Here is a 10,837-nt window from a genome sequence, read left to right as displayed (position 1 = left end):
TTAGCTGGCCGAGCACAACCGTCGGCACCAGCAGTACTCGTCGCCGTCGTGAATTCGCCTATTTCATTGGGCGCTTTGGCATTAATGTTTGTTTAGCGTTCGTCACAGGCGACGCTGCGCCTTGGTTTCGTTCAACTGTCAACGCATCAGTACCACGCGCGCGCATGTATGTGGCGCTTTCCTATGAACTCCCATGGTCCTCGCAGCTACCAAAAGGACACTTCTACACTTGGTACACTTTAGCGGTCACGCTACGTATCACATATCGTGCTTGATGCTTCCTAGCTGTTTGTCTGTGCAGTCGCTCTTAGAATAAAAGCTTGCCACGGCAATACTATGTTGCGGTACCTTCACGTAAGAGGACGAGGTACTTTGTTTTTACAGAGCTACATTCGTTAAATGTCTGAATCTCTTCTGAAACCACTTGAAAGAAAAGCTTGTAGAATGGTGCGGGCATCATTTCTATTTATTCACGTTTGATATATCAACGGAGATTAGCTGCAATTTTTTTTACACTCGCGGCGTCTATAACCTTGTACAGAGCGAGTTCGTAATGATTAGTAAAATGGAATTGTCATCTGTGAAACTGTGGCACGTTTATTGGCTCAGAGAAACAAAATATGCTATCACAGTGACAAAGAACAGCACAAAAGACGTGGCATCGGCGGGATGAGTAAGCGGTGAAAGCTCGTAGAATATAGGAGCTTCCCGTATCCCTCACAATATACAGATGGTCCGCCAACATATTTACGTTCAGTTAACACGCAACACCATTTGTGCATCTCGCCTGCGCGGGTCGATGGCAGTAAACTGAAATTCTGCAGTCGCTTCAACGCACCCGAAGTATATGTTCTCGCCTCCTTACCCGGAGTGCACATCAAACGTCATCTGTTATTCAAGCATTTCCGACAGCATTTTGTACTGGCGCTCATCACTGACAGCGGGTGCCCTCTCGAAGGCCTCCGTTTCTTGAGTTGTCTTCACAATCGCGACATTGCACACGGCGTGCGCAGACGGATGCAACGCAAGCGCGCGCTTTTCTTCCGAGAACTAAGAAGATATCAAGAGCGCCTGGCGTCACGTGAACGCGGTAGTCCAATAGGAAAAGAGCAAGCGCGCAATTCAAGGCGAGTAAAAGAAGGAACGGCGGGGCAGGCGAGGCCACTTAGACAGAGAGACGCCGCGCCGACCGCCAAAGACACTTATTGTATGACGTACCGCGACGGAACCCACACGGTCGCCAATCGAAGCGCACTTGCTTTCTTGTTCGTTGTTTCGCCGCTCTCTCCACTTCTGTTGACGGCGATATTAGCGTTATCTCCATATGACGCCCGCAGCTTGTCAAAATTGACGAGGAGATTGCCGTCAAAAGGACGCGCCGTCGCCGTCGCCGTGAGGTTCTGTATAGATAAAATCTTCGCCGCGCGCCGTATGCCCGAGCGGAAGCGTGCGGGGACGCGCGCTATCACGGAGAGCGAACGCACTCAATCTCCCACGCGCAAGCAAGGAAGCGGGAAGCCAGTGCCGGAGGGAGCGGGGGGGGGGGGGGGGCAGTTCACTCTGCCAACAACCGCGCTCGTCGCTCGCCCGCACCGTCTCTTATCTCTCCCACGCGCAAGCAAGGAAGCGGGAAGCCAGCACCACGGCCGGACTCGACTCTCCTCTCCTCCGCGCTCCCTTACGGCCTTTGCAACGTGACGGGAGTCAATGGATTTTTTCTGACCAGTAGCACGATGGCTCGCCGCAAGAGGTCGCTACCACCTCACCGTGTTCGCGGGAGCGAAGGGTCGCGTGGGCTTGGTTTTGCTGCTGCCATTTTCTTCGGTAGCTGCTGTCAAGTTGGTTCTATGTTTGATGCTGCTGTCCCGACTGGTGAGATTCTTGTGCGCACAACGTCCATCAGACTTGCCCGCTGATGCCCACGACATGAATGTGGACTTGCTCCCGGCAACCTTGGTCTGCTTTTGTGGGCGCAATTACCTCACCACTTCTGTGCTTGACGGCGGCGTCTGAAGCAGCATACCTATATCGCCGAACACTCGTGTGCTACCTACTGTGTGCCAGCTTTTGCAACTGAATGTGTGAGCTTTCTCTGTGGGATCATTGCAAGCGTGAAAGCGTCGTTTCTTCCTTCTGCCTCAAACGCGATCACTGGAGCCATGGTGTACTGTTGTGTGCCAGTTTGCAAATCCCAACAGGGGAAGACGCGGGTGTTTCCTTTCACCAATTTCCTAGCGATGCGGAACTGTGTTCTAAGTGGCGAAAAAACATTTCTCGTGAAATCTCGTCATCAACGACAAGTCTGCATCAACTGTAGTGTGTAGCAAACACTTCAATGAGAGTGATTATGTTCCCGGATGCCGAATACGGAAGTTGCTTGTGGAGCTGTACCGACCGTCTTCGAACTCTATCCGTCCTACATGGTGCCAGCTGCAAAGAGACCGCGTAAGGACCCTGCATATCGTGACCCCCCAGCTCCTAGAAATTCATCAAAGCGAAAAGCAGAGTCGCTGTTGCCTGTTCATGAAGATTTTGGTGCCAGGGAGGAGGTAACCGAGCAGAGACAAAGTGCTTCAACACAAACCAACAGTAACAACGCTCACCGATCTAGTTACTATCTTGTCATTATGAAAAGGTTTCGGGCTCAAGTTGCCTGCCAGCGCTCGAAGTGCGCGGGGCTCCTGACAAAGCTTGCCGTAGACAAAGAAAACATGAACGATTACAACGACGACAAACACTATATTGCCGTCAAAAAGATCGTTGCCGATTCCCAGAAAGGTGAGAAAAAGGCTGTTTTTCTCCGTCACCAGATTGAAGTCTATGGCAGTAAACGACCGTGTTATTCTGAAGAAGTTGTCAGAGAGTGTTTGATTTGGCGCTTCCTTTCGCCAAAAGGTTATGATCACGGCCGAAAATCTGACCTCTTGACACTGCCGGCGAAGTGCACGCTTCAGAGGTACGTGGGCCCAAGCCCAACGTCTTCAGGTATGAGTCCTGCCATGAAGGAGAGGCTGATCTTTGAGGCCTCGATGCTCAGCAGCAAACAGCACATGGCGTCGTTGATCGTAGACGAGGCTGCCATTAAGCCAAATGTGTGTATGACAGAAAGGCCGACACAGTTTTTGGTCTCAAAGACAAACCCAGCAACAGTGCGGCAAGCAGCTCGGCAGAGACTCTTGCAAATAGAGTACTGTGCTTTGTTCTGCATGGTGTGGCGAATTCATACAGGGTACCATGTGCCTACTACTTTACGAAACAGCTGAGTGGAGAGACCTGTTTGCCTGGACCAAGGAGGTAATCTCTGCTGTGGAGTCCTGCGGATTCGTAATTGTCAGAATCGTTACAGATAATTACTCAGCAAATGTCACAATTGTCACGTAGTAGTGACGGTAAATAAAACAGTCGCAAAACTGCGTATGACGAAACTGTTGTTTATTGGGCGAACCTGTGCCCACAAAAGCAAGCTACACTCAAAGCACAACGATAGCGGCGAACACAGTCGGCGATCGTCAGAAATCTGATCAGCGGCAAAACGCGTCGGCTTTTATACCTGAGTCATCGAAGGTTCCAGAATAATCCCTGGTACGCGCGTGTCTTCCAGAAAGTTCTAGACAATTCGCGTCGCTCATACAATCAGAACATAAGCGTCGGTGAAAACTGGCAACAACGGACAGAAGCATCGATAACGTTCTAGAAACTTCCGATACAGGCGCGTCCTGCGCCGAGCGATTACGTTTAACATTTGTTAGCCGGTGGAAAGCGGCCATCGGCGAAAGATAAACATGTATACCTGTCACTATGTTTAAACACATGGGAAGTGGATGTTTGTCTTCAGTATTCCCCCATCCTCACGATTCAGATAGAGTCATGTTCCTGAGTTTTGACCCTTGTCATATCCTCAAAACATACGCAGCCAGTTCCTGGAACGTGAACTTACAGACGGCACAGAGGTCATTACTGGGAAGTTCGTACAGAAACTTTATGAATTTCAAAAAGACAAACCATCAAACTGGCAAGAAACTTGACCAGGAAGCACGTTTACCCGTCGAACTTAGAAAAAATGAACGTGCTCCGCGCAGTTCAGATATTCTCCCGCAAGTGATTGCAGCGTTGTGTCATCTCCAGGAGAACCGGTGAGGCGACCCAGCTCTTTACAGTTTCAGAGGAGTGAGCCCAACAATATTGTTCATGAAGATGATGAAGAAATGGTTCGACGTCCATGACACGGTGTACAGTGGGAGTGACAACAAGAAGCCGATCTCTGACGAAAACGACCACAGAATACTATGGCTGGAAAATGATTTTACCTGTTACGTGAGGAATATTCAAGAGGAGTCAATTGCATCAGGAAAGGGTGAATTCACAGGTGAAACGTACCGCGCCTTGCTGTTCACCACGAAGGCAACAGTGGAGACAACAAGGTTCCTCTAAGGAGGGGAATGAAATATGTCCTGACAAGGAACTTTAACAGTGACCCAGTTGACGGCTCAGGTCCATGTGGGGGGGGTAACGATGTGCTTGATGCAAGGGCTGTCACAATTGCCCTTGATAACATTGTCAAAGGCAAGGCCATCCCTCTAAAGCAAAGGCAGGCGACAGATGCTCATGCTGAAGAGCTTGCTACAGCTGTACCACAGGAGGTAATTGCACAGCTGGAGAACCTGAAAGGACACTTTTTGGATCCATCCCCCTCTGTGACATACCGGTCTGGTGTATGTTGGGGGGTACCTGGTAAAACTCATTAGTGAGTTTGGCTGTGATGCATGTGTGATGATGGTGACGACGACTAACCAATGGGCTCCTTTGTACACTCTATTGCACGAACAGAACAAAAGTGGACTCCATTACCCGAATCGCATGTTCTTGGCACTTTTGGACAGCATTGTGGCTTTCTTTGAAGCGGCTGCGAAGCACCTTCCGCGAACAAAAGTGCATGAAGTGCGGCAACTTCTCGTTGCACCCTACCTTGAACAATCGCCCATCTTGAACTGCCCAGAAGATGTTGGCAATGGTCACACAAGGCGCACAGCTAATGTGATTGCTGGCAAATTTGTCAGACTGCTTCTAGTAAATCACACAAAGATGGTAACGGAAAAAAATGAAAAACCAGTTCCTTACGTGCATAAGCCATCCAGAAATATTTTAGGCTTTAATGTACATGATCTGAAGGTTGTTGGCACCAAAATGTACAAGAGTGCACTGTATTGATCAGAAATAAATAGTTGCACCTGTAAAATTTTTATTTGTTGTTGTAGCCTCGAAGTATCTGCCTTTCTAATAAATTGAAGTGCGTGTACTGAGATAATCATTTCCCCTAAGTAACGACATGTGTATTCAATAATTGTGTGGTGTTGGCTTAAGCTTCCCCTTCAATCTTGACATCGTCGTCTGCTACAGGCTTGCGGCTCAAGCAGAGGCTGTAAGCCGTTTCATCCACATCGTATGAGGCTATGGTGTTGACTACCGACACTGAAAATAAAGATTAGGCTTTAAAATTCGAGATAACCTGCGTCTGGCAGCCGGAATTACACAGATCTTGCTTATATGCATCCTGCCGGAGCGCATCTGTGAACGCGCTTTGCGGGGGCGCCAGCGGTAAGCAGCGGTTAGGGTGCCTCGATGCCAGCGCCGCCGTTCAGGGTGGTGCCAACCTTTGACCGCCCCGCGCCGCCGCTTTCTCGCTGCGACGCCATATTGTGTCACAGCGAGCCGTTGCGATTGCTTGGTGCCGGTGCTGAGTTCGAGGCACAGTGCGCGCGGAGCTTCGCGGGACGCTTTACTTGCTAGACAGTGTTCAGCCGCATGACTGACAAGCTATCACGTGCATCGTGTCGACATGACGGGCTGTTGTGTGCCCAAGTGCCGCCGGATCGACGCGTAAAGGACTGCGTTGTTTTCGCTTCCCCCGGGACACCAGAGCGACGGAAGAGATGGGAAAGCACAAGTAAAGCGCGATCACTGGAAGGCAACGGATAACTCCTGCATTTGCGAGGTAAGTGTCAATAATGTTTAGACTACGCACCGCGTTTTTCATTAATAAGGAAGTATTCTCCGATCCTCGCTCACGTAACTACGTCGCTCACGAACTAAGTAAGCACTGCACCGATGCTGTCTGAGTAGTGTATGTTTGCGAGCGCGCGTCGCATAGGCTTTTTTCGTTTTGATGGGCGCAGTCTGTACCTTATTTTAAGGACTGACGAAGATGCTTAGCCGCGAAATAGTCTTACATTAGCTACGAATCGTCACGTAAGCCACCTATTTCCTTTTTCACGGGAAGCACACATCGTGTGTGTCTCTTGTTTCTTTTTTTTTTTTTTTTCGGTACTGGTTATTTGGGACTAAAGAACGCAGTGCTTCGTCTGGGGAGAGCGGCTGTTTTGTACGTGGTAAGCGAAACATTGTGATTTTCTCCGATTCTCAGGAGGATATCTTGCGGACCTCAGGGTGTTACGTTACATAGCTGATTTTTTAGACTTGTACTATTTGTAGCGTGGTGATCGTAAGCCGATGGTCATTCGTGCTCATTCCCGATCGTAGTGGGTACTGTGACGGTCTTTAAATGCCTGTGCACGGTATGCCCAGGTGTAGTAGAGTTAAGGGGCATCATGGGACCAAATGTTTCGGCGCTTTCTGGCATGGTGTCTGTTGTAGCCTGTGCATTTCTTCGAAACGTGTGAAGCGAGGGTAATACAGCATTGCTTCTGCTAAAATTTATTTTAAGCACTGTATGGGTTCTCTGTATTTACAAGGCAACTTTTCATATCAATAAGCACTTTTGTTGTTTTACCTGTACTGAGAAACACTTTGAAGAGGACCAGTACGAGGGAAATCGACAGGATGGCGGCCGTCTGTTAAAGTCAACAGCCTACATCATCAGGACTATATTTTCGAAGTGAAAAACATTGCTAATCTGTATTTGACTGTCTTAGTTTCATTTACGGTTTTTGTACGTGATATGTATGCAGTGTTGTTTATTTTGTCAATGTAGTTATCAGTGTTCTAATGGTTATTTATGAAATGTTCTGTACTCGCCATCGAGTGTTTGGCTGATGCGACGTATTCGATGGTAGCTGATGTATGTATTCTGGCTGGATATCTGGCTGGATATCTTGATTAATATTACCCGCGGTTGCGTTTTCTTGTTTGCATTCTTGTTTTGGATTTATATTGTGTGTAATAAGGTTGATGTACTCACTGAACCCTCCCCCCCCCCCCCCCCCCCCATGTAATGAATAAATAAAAAAAACTCTCTATCCCGAATTGTGTGTCGAGCCTACCTTGCGAATTAATTTTTTTTATCTCGTCTTTCAACATAACCTTCAGGCGCCAAACAGTACATATAATTTTTCATGCACATATCTCTTTCATGATTGATTGTACTAGACATTATAAGTAAATGTATTTTGTGCACCGTTTGATTTTCTTGTGTGTACTACGCAAGATTGACCAGACAAGTTATGTTACATTTTTCTCTACAGCACTAACTAACCTTATTTTCACATCGCAGTTATTTTTACACCAGCTTAATCCTGTCAGCACACAGTTTTGTGGGCAATAAAAAAAGCAAAAATTGCGCGTAGATAGTCGTCAAATAAGTGCAACGAACGCGAAGAGCACGCGCAACGCAAGGGAAACTAACCGCCGTGCGCGAGTGGCTGGCTACGGTAAAGGAGGCTGACGTGTAAACCAAATACAACAGCGAAAAAGAAAAACTTCCACACACAGGGGGTCGCAAACCTATATACCAAGCATCGAAGCGCAAAAAAAAAATAGTGCGTATTTTAAACATACACACGGCATAATAAATGTGATTGAATTAGGCAACTTGGGGCGTGTTCCCGGCGCCATACATTTACGTCTTCGACCTTCGACGAGTGTAAACGGCTATTGGTTATAAAGCTATGCAGATGGGACACCGTATAAAAAAATCCTCATCAAGGCAAAGCACTTGGAAGCGCGCCGCGAGTAACACTTATGAACGCAAGCGTAGCTGAGTCTCAGCTCGTGTGACACAATATGGCGGCGCCAGCGGGGTTGTCTCCACCCTGGACGGCGGCGCTGGGCATCGAGGCACCCTAACCGTGTCCGTGGGAGCGAAGGGTCGCGCGGGTAGCCAGCGTAGCGCGGGCACAGAACACCCATACGAACTTGCGCGGGCTTGGTTTTGCTGCTGCCATTTTCTTCAGTAAATGCTGTCAAGTTTGTTCTTTGTTCTATGCTGGTGTCCCGACTGGTGAGATTCTTGTGCGCACAACGTTCGTTAGAATTGTCCGCTGATGCCCACGACATGAGTGTGGTCTGCTTGGTCTGCTTTTGTGGGCGCAATTACTTCACCACTTCTGTTCTTGACGGCGGCGTCTGATGCAGCATGTCTATGTCGCCGATCCCTCGTGTGCTACCTACTGTGTGCCACGTTTTGCAGCTGAATGCGTGAGCTTTCTCCGCGGGATCGTTGCAAGCGTGAAAGCGTCGTTCCTTCCTTCTGCCTCAAACGCGATCACTGTAGCCATGGTGTACTGTTGTGTGCCATTTTGCAAATTTCAACAGAGGAAGACGCCGGGTGTTTTCTCATTTCACCAATTTCCGTAGCGATGCGGAACTGTGTTCTAAGTGGCGAAAAAACATTTCCCGTGAAAATCTCGTCATCAACGACAAGTCCTAATCAACGGTAAACTGTATAGTGTGTAGCAAACACTTCAATGAGAGTGATTATGTTCCCGGATGCCGAATACGGAAGTTGCTCGTGGGAGCTGTACCGACCATCTTCGAACTCTATCCGTCCTACATAGTGCCAGCTGCAAAGAGACCGCTTAAGGACCCTGCGTGTCGTGACCCCCCAGCTCCTGGGAAATCATCAAAGCGAAAAGCAGAGTCGCTGTTGCCTGCTCATTAATATTTTGGTGCCAGGGAGGAGGTAACCGAGGAGAGACAAAGTGCTTCAACACAAACCACCAGTAACAACGCTTACCTAGCTAGTCACTATCTGGTCATGATGAAAAGGCTTCGGGCTCAAGTTACCTACCAGCGCTCGAAGGGCGGGGGGCTACTGAGAAAGTTCTCTATAGAGAAAGAAAAGATGAAAGAGGACAACGACGACAAACACTATATTGCCGTCAAAAAGATCGTTGGCGATTCCCAGAAACGTGAGAAAAAGGCTGTTTTTCTCCGTCACCATGATACAAGTCTATGGCAGTAAACGACCTTGTTATTCAGAAGAAGTTGCCAGAGAGTGTGAGATATGGCGCTTCCTTTCGTCAAAAGGTTATGATCACGCTCGAAAATCTGACCTCTTGACACTGCCGGCGAAGAGTACGCTTCACCAAAATCGCATGTTTTCGGCACTTTTGGACAACATTGTGGCTTTCTTTGAAACGGCTGCGAAGCACTTTCCGCGAATAAAAGTGCATGAAGTGCTGCAACTTCTCGTTGCACTCTACCATGAACAATCCCGCATCTTGAACTGCCCAGATGTTGGCAATTGTCACGCCAGGCGCACAGCTGGTGTGATTGCTGACAAATTTGTCCGACTACTTTTAGTAAATCACACAAAGATTAACGAAAAAAATGAAAAGCCAGTTGCTTATGTGCATAAGCCACCCAGAATATATTTTAGGCTTTATTGCACATGATGTGAAGGTTGTTGGCACCAAAATGTACAAGAGTGCACTGTATTGATCAGAAATAAATAGTTTGTACCTGTAAAATTTTTACCTTTGTTGTAGCCTCGCAGTATCTGAACCTCTCTTATAAATTGAAGTGCATGTACTGAGATAATCATTTTCCCTAAGTAACGACATCTGTATTCAAATATTTGTGGATGTTGGCTTAACCTTCCCCTTTAATCTTTCGAGCGTCGTCTGCTACAGGCGTGCGGCTTCAAACAGAGGCTGTAAGCCGTTTATTCACATCGTATGAGGCTATGGTGTTGACTACTGACACTGAAAATAAAGATTAGTCTTTAAAATTCGAGATAACTTGCGTCTGACAGCCGGAATTGCACAGATGTTGCTGGTGCCGGAGCGCATCTGTGAACGCGCTTTGCGGAGGCGGCAACGGTGAGCTGACAGCGCCACCACAGAGTTGCGGCGACAGGCGGCAGCATCCATCATTGCAAAGGCCGTAAGGGAGCGCGGAGGGTGGAGTCGAGTCCGGCCGTGGTTATTCTGGTTAGCCTCCCTGCGTTGTGTCTTTCTTTTTCTACCCCCTCCCCCCTCCTTTCTGCACAGGTTGCGGTCCACGATGATATAGAATATAGCGCCCTTCTCCAAATCCCACCATGGCGAGCATCAATCTACTAAATGTCCCCTACTCTACAGACCGCGTCGCACGTTATCTGCACATCGACGTACACACGACGTATACGTCCCCGACAGTCCGTCTATGCGACGGCCCCTTTACAATTTTCGAACGGTGTTCCGAGTTTTAATGCGCTAGCATTATATATCCCAAGAGGCAGAAAAGCCTCATGGGATCTATGAGGCTTTCATGAGAACGAGCGGTAGCATAAATCAATGTCACGTCACAAGCATCTTATATGACGTCAGTAGTAATGCATAAGATAGTAAATTGTATAACAATGCTAATTAGCAGTAATATGGGTGATTAATGTGAAATAAAGAAAAAGAGTGAATTAACGTGAATGAAAGTGTATTAAGGTTAATTAGAGTGAAGTAAAGTGAAATGAATTTAGAACAAGTTAGAGTAAGGTGACTTAAGGTGGAGTAAAGTCGATTAAGGTGAAATAAGGTTAATGAAGGCGAATTATTTTTTTATTTACAGAATACTGCAGGCCAACATGTGGCCCCGGCAGCAGGGAATTCGTTCATGCAGTAATGCG

The sequence above is a fragment of the Dermacentor silvarum genome, chromosome 8 (genome assembly GCF_013339745.2).
Source record: "Dermacentor silvarum isolate Dsil-2018 chromosome 8, BIME_Dsil_1.4, whole genome shotgun sequence".
Taxonomy (NCBI): domain Eukaryota; kingdom Metazoa; phylum Arthropoda; class Arachnida; order Ixodida; family Ixodidae; genus Dermacentor; species Dermacentor silvarum.
This window is presented reverse-complemented; position numbering follows the sequence as displayed.